The sequence below is a fragment of the Rhinoderma darwinii genome, chromosome 10 (assembly GCF_050947455.1).
Source record: "Rhinoderma darwinii isolate aRhiDar2 chromosome 10, aRhiDar2.hap1, whole genome shotgun sequence".
Lineage (NCBI taxonomy): Eukaryota > Metazoa > Chordata > Amphibia > Anura > Rhinodermatidae > Rhinoderma > Rhinoderma darwinii.
The window spans coordinates 105,399,017-105,420,923 of record NC_134696.1 but is presented as its reverse complement, the minus strand read 5'-3'; the positions used below and the strand labels follow the sequence as shown (position 1 = coordinate 105,420,923).

General features: G+C 36.4%; 1 protein-coding gene and 1 long non-coding RNA gene across 3 annotated transcripts in view; one reads left to right on the top strand and one right to left on the bottom strand.

Annotated features, from left to right (window-relative positions):
- Positions 1-21,907, bottom strand: part of LOC142662344 (uncharacterized) — a 528,950-nt gene that overhangs the window by 1,080 nt on the left and 505,963 nt on the right. The window lies entirely within an intron of this gene.
- IGSF21 (immunoglobin superfamily member 21) overlaps positions 1-21,907 on the top strand; it is a 273,506-nt gene that overhangs the window by 203,477 nt on the left and 48,122 nt on the right. The gene's annotated exons all lie outside the window — the stretch shown is intronic.

The following is a 21,907-nucleotide window of genomic DNA, read 5'->3' as shown; positions in this document are numbered from 1 at the left end:
CTAATTTATTTATTTTCTGTGAAATGAAATGTGAAGGAGACAAATGGGCCGCAACAGCGCCGATACTCGGAGATGTGATAATCAAGTGATGGCACAGAAACACTCTACATAATATATTATACAATGCGACCCCCATGGAGAGGTGATTAGGGCCACACGTCACCCTCAGGTCCAATCATCTCACCTAATGATAGTTCAGGAAAACATTCTCAGGGTTACCTAATCTTATAAATTTAAAGGGGACATCCTGTTTACATTACCTCATCTCATATTGTGGGACCTCTGTAATAAGTATACCCTGATGAGCCGCGTACCCCCCTGACGAGCCGCGTACCCCCCTGACGAGCCGCGTACCCCCCTGACGAGCCGCGTACCCCCCTGACGAGCCGCGTACCCCCCTGACTAGCCCTGTACCCCCCTGACGAGCCGTGTACTCCCCTGACGAGCCGCGTACTCTCCTGACGAGCTGCTTACTCCCCTGATGAGCCGCATTCCCCTCCTGACGAGCCGCGTACCCCCCTGACGAGCCGCGTACCTCTCTGGCGAGCCGCGTACCCCCCTGACGAGCCGCGTACCCCCCTGACGAGCCGCGTACCCCCCTGACGAGCCCGCGTACCCCCCTGACGAGCCGCGTACCCCCCTGACGAGCCGCGTACCCCCCTGACGAGCCGCGTACCCGCATGACGAGCCGCGTACCCGCATGACGAGCCGCGTACCCCCCGACGAGCCACGTATCCTCCCTGACGAGCCGCGTACCCGCTGATGAGCCACGTACCCGCATGACGAGCCGCGTACCCGCATGACGAGCCGCGTACCCGCATGACGAGCCGCGTACTCTCCCCGACGAGCCGTGTACTCCCCTGACGAGCCGTGTACTCCCCTGCCAGGACAACAAACAAATGAGCAGTCCTCCAGTGCAGATAAAGCTCAATGTATTTTGAAGAACTTTCTCTTATATACCCTATGTAAGAAGGTCTCTGCTTACAGACATATTCTCATCCTGACCTCACAGCTGCGGGTGGGTTACAATTGCATCCAGTCTAGACAATCCTTTGTGAGTTAAACACATCAGGCAGCAGAAAACTCTATCCAGTCCTGATAATTTGCTACAGTGTATCAGTACAGGTAAAATGTATCAACCTGGTGTCCTGATTGTTTAGTTGAGAGGATTGTCTAGACCGGATGGATACAATTTCAGCAAACCCTCAGCCATGAGAAGTATTAGGGTATGTTCACACTGCTTTTTTCGGCCGTTTTTCGGGCCATAATCTAGCGAGAAAAATCGGAAGCAGAACGCCTCCAAACATCTGCCCATTGATTTCAATGGGAAAAACAGCGTTCTGTTCCGATGGGGCATTTTTTTACGCAGCTGTTTTGAAAAACAGGCGCGTAAAAAAATTACGCGTGAAAAAGAAGTGCATGTCATTTATTGAGCCGTTTTTGGAGCCGTTTTTCATTGACTATAGAAAAACAGCTCCAAAAACAGCTCCAAAAACGGCTCTTAAAAACGCTGCGAGTTGCTAAAAAAAAGTCTGACAATCAGGAGCGGTTTTCCCTTGAAAAGTTCCGTATTTTCAGACGTTGTTTAGTAAGCGTGTGAACAGAGCCTTAGGTCAACATGAGTTTTTAGTGTCTGAATGTAGTGAATATTTCTGTTCACTCACAGTAAGCAGAAGTCTTGAAATAGTGAGGGATTAAAAAGCAAAATAGTAGTACGCTAAATGTCCATATATTTGTAAAAACTTGTAAAACCCTTTTAAGCTGAAACATGAAGAGTGTCATCCAACGGGGGGACGGGCGGGCAGCCCTGCAATGTGATTGGTTCGCTCTTCGTTTGGCTGTCTGGATTTTGGAGCCTTTGGTGAAGTTCTGAATTTGCAAAATGTACATTTCACGTCCCCTCCAGACCGGCAAATTTTTGGGGCATTAAAGTAGAATTGTGATTTGCGGCTTCTCATTGGAGATTAAACCTGACAGTCCGAACCGGGAATTGCTTTTATCACACATGCAAATTTTGAATTATTTACCAGGGAGTCTGAATTATGCAGACCAGGAAAGTTTGTTAAAATCAAGTCGTCTGAATTGAAAGTATTAAAAAAAAATGAGAATGTGTAAAACCTCTGCATATAAGTAACTGCTGGTAACAGCAGCACAGAGTATCTTATGTATATGGTAATTTGTTGCAAGGCTAAGTAACAGCATGAGACCCCACATGAATCACTGTATAATGTTTGTAAAATGTCCTAAAATCCAAAAAGCAGAACTCCAGACACAGGATAACGGCTTAGTCCCGCACATATATTCTGTATGACCTCTACATCTGATTTCCTATACAGAGCTGCACTCCTTCTCCACCACCCCCTGCATCCTCTCTTCTACTCATCTGCCTGTGTCAGTCTACTCTAAAGTTCTTGCATTTTGTTCATGAATCTTGAAGCGGAGGATGAACAGAGCAGAACTTTGTGTTATTTATATTAAAAAAAACAACTTGACTGTTCAGAGCGGCGTCTCTGCTGCAGTGGACGTTATTCTTCTCTCTCACACCGGTCAGTGGTCGCTATTTCCCGGCAGTGGGGGATTCATGTGACTTTATCAGAGATGAGCAGAGAAATATTTCACATCAGAGCAGATCTCAATGGGACAGGTAAACAGCTTGTTTCAATTAGATCTGTAGCGAGGCGGCTAAAGTCGTGTTAATTATTTATGAAATTCCCAAATAACTTTCTCCTAAGCAGTAGACTGGAAGTGACATTTGTGGAATGTAGGAGAGGATTAGGGGCTGAGAGCTCCAGGTAATGGCCCGGGCCCAGCTCTGCACCATACAACGCTATTCCTCCCGAATCCCGCAGCTCGGCCAGTGCAACTGGTGATTTACTAATACTTTTTAAGATTTATACATGTAAACGTAGACAAGGCAGTCAGGAAATGCGCCAATAATGTGGTCTATGCTGTATGATTAATTTGGAGCATCTAGCTAGACACCTTTTTTCTTTCTGCCACCATTTATTTGGCTTAGATTACACCAGTCTATGCACCAAAAATGTAGCTAAGTTATTGAACTTGTTCTCACATTTTAACCCACACCCTTTTTCATAGACCACACCTCCTTTTCCATTAAGCCACATCCCCTTCTTAAGAAAAAGTGTCAATAAATGTTGCACACAGAATGTCCACCAGAATCCTGGCCAAATTTAAATAGTAACCCTTTCAAGACCGAGCACATTTTGACCTTCATGACCAGCCCCATTTTCTCAAATCTGACATGTGTCTCTTTATGTGGTAATAACTCCGGAATGCTTTTGACTATCCAAGCGATTCTGAGATTGTTTTCTCGTGACATATTGTACTTTATGTTAGTGGAAAAATTTGGTCAATAAATTCATTGCTTATTTGTGAAAAACACCAAAATGTAGAGAAAATTTGCAAAAATTATGATTTTTCTCATTTTAAATGTATCTGCTTGTAAAACAGATCGTAATACCACACAAAATAGTTACTATTTTATATATTCCATATGTCTACTTTATATTTGCATAGTTTTTTGAACATTATTTTATTTTTCTAGGACGTTACAAAGTTTAGAACTTTAGCAGCAATTTCTCACATTTTCAAGAAAATTTCCAAAGGCCATTTTTACAGGGACCAGTTCAGTTCAGTTCTGAAGTGGCTTTGAGGGCCTTATGTACTAGATAGACCCCATAAATCACCCCATATTAAAAACTGCACCCCTCAAAGTATTCAAAATAGCATTCAGAAAGTTTCTTAACCCATTAGGCGCTTCACAGGAATTAAAGCAAAGTAGAGGTGAAATTTACAAATTTTATTTTTTTTGCTGAAATTCATTTGTAATACATTTTTTTCTGTAGCACAGAAGGTTTTACCCGAGAAATGCAACTCAATATTTATTGCCCAGATTCTGCAGTTTTTAGAAATATCCCACATGTGGCCCTAGTGTGATAATGGACTGAAATACCGGCCTCCGAAGCAAAGGAGCACCTAGTGGATTTTGGGGCCTCCTTTTTTTAGAATATATTTTAGGCACCATGTCAGGTTTGAAGAGGTCTTGTGGTGCCAAAACAGTGCAAATCCCCCAAAAGTGAGACGGTTTTGGAAACTACACACCTCAAGGAATTTATCTAGGGGTATAGTTAGCATCTTGACCCCACAGGTATTTTGCTATATTTATTGGAGTTTGAAATTGAAAATCTACTTTTTTTCTGAAAAAATATAAAAAAAAATAATATTTTCAAGGAATCAAGATTAAAAAGCACCCCAGAACTTGTAAAGCTACTTCTCCCGATTACGCCAATACCCCATATGTGGTACTAAACTGCTGTTTGGACCCACGGCAGAGCTTAGAAGGGAAGGAGCGCCATTTGGATTTTGAAGCGCAGATTTTGCTGGATTGGTTTGCAACGCCCTGGAGTAAGCAAAACCGTGGAATCCCCCCAAAACTGACACCTTTTTGAAGACTACACCCCTCAAGGAATTGTTCTAGTGGTATAGTTAGCATTTTGACCCCACAGTTTTTTTGCTGAATTTAGTGGAATTAGGCCGTGAAAATGAAAATCTACTTTTTTCTGAAAAAACATAGACATGTTTAATTTTTACAATGAATAAAGGAGAAAAATTACCCCAAAATTTGTAAAGCAATTTGTCCTGATTACAGCAATACGCCATATGTGGTAATAAACTGCTGTTTGGACCCACGGCAGGACTCAGGAGGGAAGGAACAATATTTGGCTTTTGGAGCTCAAATTTAGCTGGAATGGTTTTCGGGTGTCATGTCGCATAGGCAAAGCCCCCGAGGTACCAAAACAGTGGAAACCTCCCAAAAGTCCCTTTAGGGGACTGGAACGAGTGATCATTAGGTTGCTGGTACAATACACTGCAATACTAATGTATTGCAGTATAATGTCATTTTACAGGCTCCTGTAACAGCGCGATCACTGTTCCTGTCCGTTAGTCCCGGGTTTCAGCTGTAATGCACAGCGGACACCTGCAGAATATGGAGCGTGCACAGCGCATGAGCCCGCTCCATAAATAATCCCTCGCACCACGACATGCTATTAAGTCGTGGTGCGCCAAGGCGTTAATGCGCAGCGGATGGTGCAAAGTGAAAATTAACATTTTCCACTGATGTGCCATTTTAATGCACAATATATTGTGCCCAGTTTGTGCCACTGAAGACAAATACCTCATACAATGTTGAGCGGGTTCTCCCGGATATAAAATGTCATATATGTGGACATAAGCTGCTGTTTGGGCACGCTGTGGGGCTCAGAAGGGAGGGAACGCCATTTGGCTTTTGGATCGCAGATTTTGCTTGGTAACTGTTCTGTTTGGGGTTTCGCTGGTATTTCAGTTTATAATGTGGGGGCATATGTAATCTGTGCGGAGAACATCAGGGCATAATAAGAGGGTATAATAATGGGGTACATAAATAATAATTCGCAGATATGTGGCCGGTGTCGCACTGATAAATGGCGCCCGATCTTATCCGCTTTTGGAACACTCTGCACATTTTGCATCGCCATATTCTGAGAGCCAGAACTTTTTTATTTTTTCTCCAACGGAGCCGTGTGAGGGTTTATTTGTTGCGGGACAATCTGTACTTTTCATTGGTACCATTTTAGGGTACATGCGATTTTTTTTAATCACTTTTTATTAGATTTTTTTGGAAGCAAAGTGACAAAGAAACATAAATTCTGACAATGTTTTTTGTATTTTTTTTTTACAGTTTTCACCGTGCGGTATAAATGACATTTTACTTTATTCTGCAGGTCGGTACGATTACGGCGATACCATATGTATATAGGTTTTTTATGTTTTGTGGCGATTGCGCAATAAAATCACTTTGATAAAATTATTTATTTTCTGTGTCCCCATATTCTGAGAGCCATAACGTTTTTATTTTTCCGTCAAAAAAGCGGTGTAAGGGCTTGTTTTTTGCGGGACGGGTTGTCGTTTTTATTGGTACTATTTTAGGGTACATGCGACTTTTTGATCACTTTTTATTCTATATTTTGGGAGGGTTGATGACCAAAAAAAAGTGATTCTGACATTGTTTTTTAATTATTTTTTTTGCGGTGTTCACCGTGCGGGAAAAATAATATTATAGTTTTATAGTTTGGGTCGTTACGAACGCGGTGATACCAAATATGTGTACTTTTTTTTACATTTTCATTTTTTTCCTATAATAAAAGACTTATTATAGGAAAAAAAGCATTTTTTGTTTTTGTAACTTTTATAACTTCTTTTTACACTTTTATAAAACTTTTTTATTACTTTATTTTTTACTTGTTTTACTTGAAGCCTGGCAGCACTGATCGCTGCTATAATACATTACACTACCTAGGTAGTGTAACGTATTATAAACTGTCAGTGTGACGCTGAGAGTCACACTGACAGGAAGCTTATGACGACCAGCATCCGGCTGGTTCTCATAGGCTGCTGTGCATGGCAGACCCGGGGGCCGTTAAATGGCCCCCGGTTCTGCCTTGTAACCGACTGCAGCACCAGCAATCGGTCCCCGGGAAAGTTTGTTGTAGCAACAAACTTTCCAGTTTGTTATAGCAACAAACTTTCCAGTTCGTTGCTACAACACACTTTCCCTGCGATCACATGACCGGGACCTGAACTAATCAGGTCCCGATCATATCTCCGGGACCAGAGGCAGGTGATAACAGCGCGATCCGGGTGTCAGCGCTACTCTGAGACACCCGGATCGCGCTTTTAACACCCACCGTGAATTCACGTCGGCACTGCACAGAGCCCAGCAAGTGCCGACGTGAATATACAGTGGGCGGTCGGAAGCGGGTAAATCTGCCCCACTGTGTACATACATTACTTATCCTGTTACTGGTCCTAAATTAAATCCAGTAGTTATATTTTTGTATATAGGGGGCAGTATTATAGTAGTTATATTCTTGTATATAGGAGCAGTATTATAGTAGTTATATTCTTGTATATAGGGGCAGTATTATAGTAGTTATATTCTTGTATATAGGGGCAGTATTATAGTAGTTATATTCTTGTATATAGGGGGCAGTATTATAATAGTTATATTCTTGTATATAGGGGGCAGTATTATAGCAGTTATATTCTTGTATATAGGAGGCAGTATTATAGTAGTTATATTCTTGTATATAGGAGCAGTATTATAGTAGTTATATTCTTGTATATAGGGGCAGTATTATAGTAGTTATATTCTTGTATATAGGGGCAGTATTAGAGTAGTTATATTCTTGTATATAGGGGCAGTATTATAGTAGTTATATTCTTGTATATAGGGGCAGTATTATAGTAGTTATATTCTTGTATATAGGAGGCAGTATTATAGTAGTTATATTCTTGTATATAGGGGCAGTATTATAGTAGATATATTCTTGTATATAGGGGGCAGTATTATAGTAGTTATATTCTTGTATATAGGGGCAGTATTATAGTAGTTATATTCTTGTATATAGGGGCAGTATTATAGTAGTTATATTCTTGTATATAGGAGCAGTATTATAGTAGTTATATTCTTGTATATAGGGGGCAGTATTATAGTAGTTATATTCTTGTATATAGGAGCAGTATTATAGTAGTTATATTCTTGTATATAGGAGCAGTATTATGGTAGTTATATTCTTGTATATAGGAGCAGTATTATGGTAGTTATATTCTTGTATATAGGGGGCAGTATTATAGTAGTTATATTCTTGTATATAGGCGCAGTATTATAGTAATTATATTCTTGTATATAGGAGCAGTATTATAGTAGTTATATTCTTGTATATAGGGGGCAGTATTATAGTAGTTATATTCTTGTATATAGGGCCAGTATTATAGTAGTTATATTCTTGTATATAGGAGGCAGTATTATAGTAGTTATATTCTTGTATATAGGGAGCAGTATTATAGTAGTTATATTCTTGTATATAGGGGGCAGTATTATAGTAGCTATATTCTTGTATATAGGAGCAGTATTATAGTAGTTATATTCTTGTATATAGGGGCAGTATTATAGTAGTTATATTCTTGTATATAAGGGCAGTATTATAGTAGTTATATTCTTGTATATAGGGGCAGTATTATAGTAGTTATATTCTTGTATATAGGAGCAGTATTATAGTAGTTATATTCTTGTATATAGGAGCAGTATTATAGTAGTTATATTCTTGTATATAGGGGCAGTATTATAGTAGTTATATTCTTGTATATAGGGGGCAGTATTATAGTAGTTATATTCTTGTATATAGGGGCAGTATTATAGTAGTTATATTCTTGTATATAGGGGGCAGTATTATAGTAGTTATATTCTTGTATATAGGGGCAGTATTATAGTAGTTATATTCTTGTATATAGGGGCAGTATTATAGTAGTTATATTCTTGTATATAGGGGGCAGTATTATAGTAGTTATATTCTTGTATATAGGGGCAGTATTATAGTAGTTATATTCTTGTATATAGGGGGCAGTATTATAGTAGTTATATTCTTGTATATATGGGGGGCAGTATTATAGTAGTTATATTCTTGTATATAGGAGCAGTATTATAGTAGTTATATTCTTGTATATAGGAGCAGTATTATAGTAGTTATATTCTTGTATATAGGGGCAGTATTATAGTAGTTATATTCTTGTATATAAGGGCAGTATTATAGTAGTTATATTCTTGTATATAGGGGCAGTATTATAGTAGTTATATTCTTGTATATAGGAGCAGTATTATAGTAGTTATATTCTTGAATATAGGAGCAGTATTATAGTAGTTATATTCTTGTATATAGGGGCAGTATTATAGTAGTTATATTCTTGTATATAGGGGGCAGTATTATAGTAGTTATATTCTTGTATATAGGGGCAGTATTATAGTAGTTATATTCTTGTATATAGGGGGCAGTATTATAGTAGTTATATTCTTGTATATAGGGGCAGTATTATAGTAGTTATATTCTTGTATATAGTGGCAGTATTATAGTAGTTATATTCTTGTATATAGGGGGCAGTATTATAGTAGTTATATTCTTGTATATAGGGGGCAGTATTATAGTAGTTATATTCTTGTATATAGGAGCAGTATTATAGGAGTTATATTCTTGTATATAGGAGCAGTATTATAGTAGTTATATTCTTGTATATAGGGGGCAGTATTATAGTAGTTATATTCTTGTATATAGGAGCAGTATTATAGTAGTTATATTCTTGTATATAGGGGGCAGTATTATAGTAGTTATATTCTTGTATATAGGGGCAGTATTATAGTAGTTATAGTCTTGTATATAGGGGCAGTATTATAGTAGTTATATTCTTGTATATAGGGAGCAGTATTATAGTAGTTATATTCTTGTATATAGGGGCAGTATTATAGTAGTTATATTCTTGTATATAGGGAGCAGTATTATAGTAGTTATATTCTTGTATATAGGGGCAGTATTATAGTAGTTATATTCTTGTATATAGGGGGCAGTATTATAGTAGTTATATTCTTGTATATAGGGGCAGTATTATAGTAGTTATATTCTTGTATATAGGGGGCAGTATTATAGTAGTTATATTCTTGTATATAGGGGCAGTATTATAGTAGTTATATTCTTGTATATAGGGGGCAGTATTATAGTAGTTATATTCTTGTATATAGGGGCAGTATTATAGTAGTTATATTCTTGTATATAGGGGCAGTATTATAGTAGTTATATTCTTGTATATAGGGGGCAGTATTATAGTAGTTATATTCTTGTATATAGGGGGCAGTATTATAGTAGTTATATTCTTGTATATAGGAGCAGTATTATAGTAGTTATATTCTTGTATATAGGAGCAGTATTATAGTAGTTATATTCTTGTATATAGGGGGCAGTATTATAGTAGTTATATTCTTGTATATAAGGGCAGTATTATAGTAGTTATATTCTTGTATATAGGGGCAGTATTATAGTAGTTATATTCTTGTATATAGGAGCAGTATTATAGTAGTTATATTCTTGTATATAGGAGCAGTATTATAGTAGTTATATTCTTGTATATAGGGGCAGTATTATAGTAGTTATATTCTTGTATATAGGGGGCAGTATTATAGTAGTTATATTCTTGTATATAGGGGCAGTATTATAGTAGTTATATTCTTGTATATAGGGGGCAGTATTATAGTAGTTATATTCTTGTATATAGGGGGCAGTATTATAGTAGTTATATTCTTGTATATAGGAGCAGTATTATAGTAGTTATATTCTTGTATATAGGAGCAGTATTATAGTAGTTATATTCTTGTATATAGGAGCAGTATTATAGTAGTTATATTCTTGTATATAGGGGGCAGTATTATAGTAGTTATATTCTTGTATATAGGAGCAGTATTATAGTAGTTATATTCTTGTATATAGGGGCAGTATTATAGTAGTTATATTCTTGTATATAGGGGGCAGTATTATAGTAGTTATATTCTTGTATATAGGAGGCAGTATTATAGTAGTTATATTCTTGTATATAGGAGCAGTATTATAGTAGTTATATTCTTGTATATAGGGGGCAGTATTATAGTAGTTATATTCTTGTATATAGGAGCAGTATTATAGTAGTTATATTCTTGTATATAGGGGGCAGTATTATAGTAGTTATATTCTTGTATATAGGAGCAGTATTATAGTAGTTATATTCTTGTATATAGGAGCAGTATTATAGTAGTTATATTCTTGTATATAGGGGCAGTATTATAGTAGTTATATTCTTGTATATAGGGGGCAGTATTATAGTAGTTATATTCTTGTATATAGGGGCAGTATTATAGTAGTTATAGTCTTGTATATAGGGGCAGTATTATAGTAGCTATATTCTTGTATATAGGAGCAGTATTATAGTAGTTATATTCTTGTATATAGGGGCAGTATTATAGTAGTTATATTCTTGTATATAGGAGCAGTATTATAGTAGTTATATTCTTGTATATAGGAGCAGTATTATAGTAGTTATATTCTTGTATATAGGGGCAGTATTATAGTAGTTATATTCTTGTATATAGGGGGCAGTATTATAGTCGTTATATTCTTGTATATGGGGGCAGTATTATAGTAGTTATATTCTTGTATATAGGGAGCAGTATTATAGTAGTTATATTCTTGTATATAGGAGCAGTATTATAGTAGTTATATTCTTGTATATAGGGGCAGTATTATAGTAGTTATATTCTTGTATATAGGGGGCAGTATTATAGTAGTTATATTCTTGTATATAGAGGGCAGTATTATAGTAGTTATATTCTTGTATATGGGGGCAGTATTATAGTAGTTATATTCTTGTATATAGGGGGCAGTATTGTAGTAGTTATATTCTTGTATATAGGGGCAGTATTATAGTAGTTATATTCTTGTATATAGGGGGCAGTATTATAGTAGTTATATTCTTGTATATAGGGGCAGTATTATAGTAGTTATATTCTTGCATATAGGGGCAGTATTATAGTAGTTATATTCTTGTATATAGGGGCAGTATTATAGTAGTTATATTCTTGTATATAGGGGGCAGTATTATAGTACTTATATTCTTGTATATAGGAGGCAGTATTATAGTAGTTATATTCTTGTATATAGGGGCAGTATTATAGTAGTTATATTCTTGTATATAGGAGGCAGTATTATAGTAGTTATATTCTTGTATATAGGGGCAGTATTATAGTAGTTATATTCTTGTATATAGGGGCAGTATTATAGTAGTCATGTTCTTGTATATAGGGGGCAGTATTATAGTAGTTATATTCTTGTATATAGGAGGTAGTATTATAGTAGTTATATTCTTGTATATAGGGGCAGTATTATAGTAGTTATATTCTTGTATATAGGAGGTAGTATTATAGTAGTTATATTCTTGTATATAGGGGCAGTATTATAGTAGTTATATTCTTGTATATAGGGGCAGTATTATAGTAGTCATGTTCTTGTATATAGGGGGCAGTATTATAGTAGTTATATTCTTGCATATAGGGGCAGTATTATAGTAGTTATATTCTTGTATATAGGGGGCAGTATTATAGTAGTTATATTCTTGTATATAGGGGCAGTATTATAGTAGTTATATTCTTGTATATAGGGGCAGTATTATAGTAGTTATATTCTTGTATATAGGGGCAGTATTATAGTAGTTATATTCTTGTATATAGGGAGCAGTATTATAGTAGTTAACTTCTTGTATATAGGGGCAGTATTATAGTAGTTATATTCTTGTATATAGGGGCAGTATTATAGTAGTTATATTCTTGTATATAGGGGCAGTATTATAGTAGCTATATTCTTGTATATAGGGGGCAGTATTATAGTAGTTATATTCTTGTATATAGGGGGCAGTATTATAGTAGTTATATTCTTGTATATAGGGCCAGTATTATAGTAGTTATATTCTTGTATATAGGAGGCAGTATTATAGTAGTTATATTCTTGTATATAGGGAGCAGTATTATAGTAGTTATATTCTTGTATATAGGGAGCAGTATTATAGTAGTTATATTCTTGTATATAGGAGGCAGTATTATAGTAGCTATATTCTTGTATATAGGAGCAGTATTATAGTAGTTATATTCTTGTATATAGGGGCAGTATTATAGTAGTTATATTCTTGTATATAAGGGCAGTATTATAGTAGTTATATTCTTGTATATAGGGGCAGTATTATAGTAGTTATATTCTTGTATATAGGAGCAGTATTATAGTAGTTATATTCTTGTATATAGGAGCAGTATTATAGTAGTTATATTCTTGTATATAGGGGCAGTATTATAGTAGTTATATTCTTGTATATAGGGGGAAGTATTATAGTAGTTATATTCTTGTATATAGGGGCAGTATTATAGTAGTTATATTCTTGTATATAGGGGGCAGTATTATAGTAGTTATATTCTTGTATATAGGGGCAGTATTATAGTAGTTATATTCTTGTATATAGGGGCAGTATTATAGTAGTTATATTCTTGTATATAGGGGGCAGTATTATAGTAGTTATATTCTTGTATATAGGGGCAGTATTATAGTAGTTATATTCTTGTATATAGGGGGCAGTATTATAGTAGTTATATTCTTGTATATAGGGGGCCGTATTATAGTAGTTATATTCTTGTATATAGGGGCAGTATTATAGTAGTTATATTCTTGTATATAGGGGGCAGTATTATAGTAGTTATATTCTTGTATATAGGTGCAGTATTATAGTAGTTATATTCTTGTATATAGGGGCAGTATTATAGTAGTTATATTCTTGTATATAGGGAGCAGTATTATAGTAGTTAACTTCTTGTATATAGGGGCAGTATTATAGTAGTTATATTCTTGTATATAGGAGGCAGTATTATAGTAGTTATATTCTTGTATATAGGGGCAGTATTATAGTAGTTATATTCTTGTATATAGGGGCAGTATTATAGTAGTTATATTCTTGTATATAGGGGGCAGTATTATAGTAGTTATATTCTTGTATATAGGGGCAGTATTATAGTAGTTATATTCTTGTATATAGGGGCAGTATTATAGTAGTTATATTCTTGTATATAGGGGGCAGTATTATAGTAGTTATATTCTTGTATATAGGGGCAGTATTATAGTAGTTATATTCTTGTATATAGGGGGGCAGTATTATAGTAGTTATATTCTTGTATATAGGAGCAGTATTATAGTAGTTATATTCTTGTATATAGGGGGCAGTATTATAGTAGTTATATTCTTGTATATAGGGGGCAGTATTATAGTAGTTATATTCTTGTATATAGGGGGCAGTATTATAGTAGTTATATTCTTGTATATAGGGGGCAGTATTATAGTAGTTATATTCTTGTATATAGGAGCAGTATTATAGTAGTTATATTCTTGTATATAGGAGCAGTATTATAGTAGTTATATTCTTGTATATAGGAGCAGTATTATAGTAGTTATATTCTTGTATATAGGGGGCAGTATTATAGTAGTTATATTCTTGTATATAGGGGGCAGTATTATAGTAGTTATATTCTTGTATATAGGGGCAGTATTATAGTAGTTATATTCTTGTATATAGGGGGCAGTATTATAGTAGTTATATTCTTGTATATAGGGGCAGTATTATAGTAGTTATATTCTTGTATATAGGGGGCAGTATTATAGTAGTTATATTCTTGTATATAGGTGCAGTATTATAGTAGTTATATTCTTGTATATAGGGGGCAGTATTATAGTAGTTATATTCTTGTATATAGGGGGCAGTATTATAGTAGTTATATTCTTGTATATAGGTGCAGTATTATAGTAGTTATATTCTTGTATATAGGGGCAGTATTATAGTAGTTATATTCTTGTATATAGGGGGCAGTATTATAGTAGTTATATTCTTGTATATAGGGGGCAGTATTATAGTAGTTATATTCTTGTATATAGGGGGCAGTATTATAGTAGTTATATTCTTGTACATAGGAGGCAAACGGCTCAAGAAGTGACCTGCACTTCTTTTTCATGGCCGGAACACAATGCCGTTTTTCCCATTGAAGTCAATGGGCAGATATTTGGAGGCGTTTTGTGTCCGATTTTGTAGTAGTTTACTGCCCAAAAAACGACCGAAAATAAGCCGTGTGAATATACCCGTAAGGACAGTGATTTATCACTCACTATAAATAAAGTCCATGTCTAGCCCCAGCCTTATTGAGTAACTTTGGAGTGATTCCTGCACTTTTCAGATGGACATGGTTAGTGACTGCAGATGTTGGAGTTCGGCATTGGAGTTTAGTTGCAGTCACATAATATTCTGCGCTCCCTAAAGAGACAATAGAAGATTTCGATCATTTCCAGGACTCTCCACTCTGCATTGTCATGTAAATATCCACTTATTATTTCGCTCTGAGCTCTTGACTTTCTAATCAATGTGAGCCTTTTCTTTGACGCTCCGCGTGCCATTTTATCACCACATACTTAATTTTTCATTGATCGGCAGGAAGGCAGAGAACGGAAATGGCGAGCAGGAAGGGTCGATTGTGATACACCAGGGACAGAAGCAAACAATCCTCTAAACAGCTATTTAGATTCCACCTTGTATTGATGATATTCCTGATGTTTTAGCATGCGCCTTTCTAAGAATTTACTGTATTTCCTGGTAAATGTGCAACCTTTATGTGTCCCTGCGGGAAGCCAATTCTCTGTATTCTTTCTGATTCATTTCTATTTTGTGGAAGACGTGGGGTGCACCGGGGTCTATTGAAATGCCTATACAATAAAATATAGATGTTTGCTACTTCTCTAAAACCAAAGTCCAAAATATACAATGTGTGTGGATGTAGTTTACATTATACAAGTGATAGATGGAAGAACCCAGTTAAAGGGATTTTCTAGGACTCAGAAATAGACTTTGAAGTTCCATTAATTTCATTGAAAAGACTTTGTAGATCCATAGATATCCCAGCTGGATGCTGAATGTGAACAGCACTCGGGACACCACCTCTGGTTGCTTTGGTGCTGTTGGTTTCTTCATTTTAAGCAAAGGAGTCTCCTTGGTCATAGACCCCACCAGTGATCTTTATGGGTCGGAACGTATGTAAATATGTGTAATATGTGCTGGCCTAATGTGCTTTTTATCATTTCCAATTTGCAGCTTTTATATGTGATTGTTATATTGAGCAGTAAAGTTTTCTAACTATTTATAAAGTTAAACTTGCACTTTAAGATCAATCAGACCTCAGTCAGTTATGGCATATTGATTGGTGGGGTCCATTTGGCTGTCACCCCTATAAATCCAGAGACCAAGGGCACGTGATTCCCTGAACTTGCATAGTAGGCCTAACTTGCATACTTACTCTAAATTTTAGTGAATTGGGGATACAGAAAAAGCCAATCTCATATTCACTAAAATATAAAGTAAATATGCAAGTGACCCTAACAGATTTAAGGCATATCCAATCAAAATGTCATAATCCTGTAAAGTGTGAGAACCCCTGTATGCAAGTCCCATAAAATGATTCCATAAAGTACTAATAGTCAACTGTATTGTTCCAATAAATGTTAAGAGTATGAAACTGGACACACAAGCTAACAATGGTCCACCAGTGCTATGAATGTAAACCCACTAGACACCAGGGATGTCATTACTAACTTATTAGAGACCAGGTATGTCATTACTAACCCGCTAGACACAAGAGATGTCATTACTGACCCACTAGACACCAGGGATGTTATTACTGACCCACTAGACACCAGGGATGTCATTACTGACCCACTAGACACCAGGGATGTCATTACTGACCCACTAGACACCAGGGATGTCATTACTGACCCACTAGACACCAGGGATGTCATTACTGACCCACTAGACACCAGGGATGTCATTACCAACCCGGAGGACACCAGTCATGTCATTACTAACCAACTACACACCAGGTATGTCATGACTAACCTAGACACCAGGTATGTTATTACTATCCTACTAGACACCAGGTATGTCATTACTCACCCACTAGACACCAGTGATGTCATTACTAACCAACTACACACCAGGTATGTCATGACTAACCTACTAGACACCAGTTATGTTATTACTATCCTACTAGACACCAGGTATGTCATTACTCACCCACTAGACACCAGGGATGTCATTACTGACCCGCTAGACACCAGGGATGTCATTACTCACCCACTAGACACCAGGGATGTCATTACTGACCCGCTAGACACCTGGGATGTCATTACTCACCCACTAGACACCAGGGATGTCATTACTGACCCGCTAGACACCTGGGATGTCATTACTCACCCACTAGACACCAGGGATGTCATTACTGACCCGCTAGACACCAGGGATGTCATTACTCACCCACTAAACACCAGGGATGTCATTACTGACCCGCTAGACACCAGGGATGTCATTACTCACCCACTAAACACCAGGGATGTCATTACTAACCAACCAGGGATGTTATTAGTTGTAATTTACTAGATACCATTTTACATCAGGTGGCTTGCATAAGGGACTAACACATTTTCTGGTGTCATTTGTGGGTATAACCGAAAGCACTTTTGCATTCATCTCCCACTATCGAAATAAAACCCTAACTGCACCCTGCCAGAAATGTTAGACAGCCCTAATCCAGCCTGTGTACTTCTGAATCCTACATCACATCTCACTGCCCAGTGTTCACCCAGTAGACAGGCATTCAGCACTCAGTCCAGGCCCATCTATTATTTATGCCATCATACAGATGTCACTAAGATTCGCCTTCGCAGCCACTTGCTGATAACATCATCTTTTCTCCAGAGCTGGACAAAGCTGCATCTTCTACAGATGGACGGCGGCGGCGGATGGCGACACTTACTGGTATTGGAGATAATGATACATTTTTAGGGATTATCATTTTTCAGATAAAAGGTTTGCAGACCGTTGCAGGATCCCTCCTGTAAATACATCACGGCTCTCATTCTATATGTGTCCTAGGAGTATAAATCCCAAGATGTGATTGATTCCCAGTGTGATTGTATTCAGTGTATTATCTCCAGCACAGACCTGCGGTGAGCCAATCACACTGTCACCCTCCAGTGCCACTAAGTCATATTACAGCCACCTATCAGACATGGCATTTTAATCTCTTAAGGAAAGTCATTATAATAACTGTGCTGATGGCTTCCCTCCACCAGCTCCGGCCCATCCACTGTTGAAATACGCTGCCTGCAGCCATGAGCTAATGTTATTAAACAGGTTAATCCAGGTTGATGACTGTGACGAACCTGGAGGGATGTAACTTCTACACCCAAAACTCAGACCTCTCATCGGAATACGGAAAAGGGTTTCCAAACCGTGGTGATCGGATCTTCTTCTTACCCTAATGAGCTTTCCAGGATAATTTGATAGTGTAGTGGCTTCAGTATCGGAACAATTTAAAGGGGAAAGAACCCCCACCCACACACAAATGGAGCTGTTGTAAATTACCGGAGAGCACGCTGCTCTGATATAAAGCACTTTTTTCTCCTCCAGTTGTGCTGCTGCTTGTTTGTTCCTTTGGAAGCTGCGACATTGCAGGAAAAGCAATATGACCTATTTATGAGGAAAGTGCATCAGATGCATAACACATTTTACTATATTTATTTTATTCATTGCATCTCATAAAAATGGATGTGAGGAGTCGCAGGCAGGAACTGCATGAATCTGCTTTATGCAGCGCACATACAAGGCAGTCATACAAGACTTCAGTCCATAAACAGGCAGCTATTCATGTGTCAGTATGGTTATGTTCACATCACGTTTTTTGCCTACGTTTGACTGATATGTTGTGAAAAAGCTCCCGAAATATATACGTTAATAGGCTATCACGGATACAGTGGCATCCATCACCATAGACTTTAATGGTATCCATTAAACGGATACGTTGTGAACTGGGGTCATAAGCATTCCGAATGTATCCGTGAAACCAATACCATTATATTCTATGGGTGATGGATGCCACTACTAGGCATCCATTTAATGTATTCATTGCCCATAGACTATAATGGTATCTGTTTAATGTATATATCATGATAGGCTATTGAAAAGTCCATGACTTACACATTAAACGTATAGATGTGATGCATGATATATAGTGGTATACGTCACCAATAGGCTCCCATGTTAAAAAACAAAACGATACAGTGCTGTTTTTGCTGGATGGAATTGCGTAGTCTGCTACTCTATTCTTCAAACAAAATGTACACTGATGTATACCACAATTCCGGAGGCTAAAAGGATAAACTTCTGGCCTCTGTCGGCCATAACGGAGCCCTATAGACACGTTTAGCATGTACGACGGGAGCTTTTCCTCTAAAGTAGGGCAAAAAACTTAATGAGAACAGGGCCTAAGACACAGACCGCTCCTATGGAGCAATCTGGTATAACCTGGGCATCTTCTGTATATAATTATATATGTACAGCTGGTATAAGTTATACATCTTCCTGTATATAGTGATATGGAGCATGCTGGTATAACCTGGGTATCTTCTGTATATAATTATATATGTACAGCTGGTACATCTTCTTGCATATAGTGATATGATATAGTTATACATCTTCTTGCATATAGTGATATGGAGCATGCTGGTATAACCTGGGTATCTTCTGTATATAATTATATATGTACATCTTCTTGCATATAGTGATGTGATATAGTTATACATCTTCTTGCATATAGTGATATGGAGCATGCTGGTATAACCTGGGTATCTTCTGTATATAATTATATATGTACAGCTGGTATAAGTTATACATCTTCCTGTACATAGTGATATGGAGCATGCTGGTATAACCTGGGTATCTTCTGTATATAATTATATATGTACAGCTGGTATAAGTTATACATCTTCCTGTATATAGTGATATGGAGCATGCTGGTATAACCTGGGTATCTCCTGTATATAATTATATATGTACAGCTGGTATAAGTTATACATCTTCTTGTATATAGTGATATGGAGCATGCTGGTATAACCTGGGTATCTCCTGTATATAATTATATATGTACAGCTGGTATAAGATACATCTTCTTGTATATAGTGATATGGAGCATGCTGGTATAACCTGGGTATCTCCTGTATATAATTATATATGTACAGCTGGTATAAGTTATACATCTTCTTGTATATAGTGATATGGAGCATGCTGGTATAACCTGGGTATCTCCTGTATATAATTATATATGTACAGCTGGTATAAGTTATACATCTTCTTGTATATAGTGATATGGAGCATGCTGGTATAACCTGGGTATCTTCTGTATATAATTATATATGTACAGCTGGTATAAGTTATAGATCTTCTTGTATATAGTGATATGGAGCATGCTGGTATAACCTGGGTATCTTCTGTATATAATTATATATGTACAGCTGGTATAAGTTATACATCTTCTTGTATATAGTGATATGGAGCATGCTGGTATAACCTGGGTATCTCCTGTATATAATTATATATGTACAGCTGGTATAAGTTATACATCTTCTTGTATATAGTGATATGGAGCATGCTGGTATAACCCGGGTATCTTCTGTATATAATTATATATGTACTGCTGGTATAAGTTATACATCTTCTTGTATATAGTGATATGGAGCATGCTGGTATAACCTGGGTATCTTCTGTATATAATTATATATGTACAGCTGGTATAAGTTATACATCTTCCTGTACATAGTGATATGGAGCATGCTGGTATAACCTGGGTATCTTCTGTATATAATTATATATGTACAGCTGGTATAAGTTATACATCTTCCTGTACATAGTGATATGGAGCATGCTGGTATAGCCTGGGTATCTTCTGTGTATAATTATATATGTACAGCTGGTATAAGTTATACATCTTCTTGTATATAGTGATATGAAGCATGCTGATATAACCTGGGTATCTCCTGTGTATAATTATATATGTACAGCTGGTATAAGTTATACATCTTCCTGTATATAGTTATATGGAGCATGCTGGTATAACCCGGGTATCTTCTGTATATAATTACATATGTACAGCTGATATAAGTTATACATGTTCTTGTATATAGTGATATGGAGCATGCTGGTATAACCTGGGTATCTTCTGTATATAATTATATATGTACAGCTGGTATAAGTTATACATCATCTTGTATATAGTGATATGGAGCATGCTGGTATAACCCGGGTATCTTCTGTATATAATTATATATGTACAGCTGGTATAAGTTATACATCTTCCTGTATATAGTGATATGGAGCACGCTGGTATAACCTGGGTATCTTCTGTATATAATTATATATGTACAGCTGGTATAAGTTATACATCTTCTTGTATATAGTGATATGGAGCATGCTGGTATAACCTGGGTATCTTCTGTATATAATGATATATGTACAGCTGGTATAAGTTATACATCTTCTTGTATATAGAGATATGGAGCATGCTGGTATAACCTGGGTATCTCCTGTATATAATTATATATGTACAGCTGGTATAAGTTATACATGTTCTTGTATATAGTGATATGGAGCATGCTGGTATAACCTGGGTATCTCCTGTATATAATTATATATGTACAGCTGGTATAAGTTATACATCTTCTTGTATATAGTGATATGGAGCATGCTGGTATAACCTGGGTATCTTCTGTATATAATTATATATGTACAGCTGGTATAAGTTATACATCTTCTTGTATATAGAGATATGGAGCATGCTGGTGTAACCTGGGTATCTTCTGTATATAATTATATATGTACAGCTGGTATAAGTTATACATCTTCCTGTATATAGTGATATGGAGCACGCTGGTATAACCTGGGTATCTTCTGTATATAATTATATACGTACAGCTGGTATAAGTTATACATCTTCCTGTATATAGTGATATGGAGCATGCTGGTATAAGCTGGGTATCTCCTGTATATAATTATATATGTACAGCTGGTATAAGTTATACATCTTCTTGTATATAGTGATATGGAGCATGCTGGTATAACCTGGGTATCTTCTGTGTATAATTATATATGTACAGCTGGTATAAGTTATACATCTTCTTGTATATAGTGATATGGAGCATGCTGGTATAACCTGGGTATCTTCTGTATATAATTATATATGTACAGCTGGTATAAGTTATACATCATCTTGTATATAGTGATATGGAGCATGCTGGTATAACCCGGGTATCTTCTGTATATAATTATATATGTACAGCTGGTATAAGTTATACATCTTCCTGTATATAGTGATATGGAGCACGCTGGTATAACCTGGGTATCTTCTGTATATAATTATATATGTACAGCTGGTATAAGTTATACATCTTCTTGTATATAGTGATATGGAGCATGCTGGTATAACCTGGGTATCTTCTGTATATAATGATATATGTACAGCTGGTATAAGTTATACATCTTCTTGTATATAGTGATATGGAGCATGCTGGTATAACCTGGGCATCTTCTGTGTATA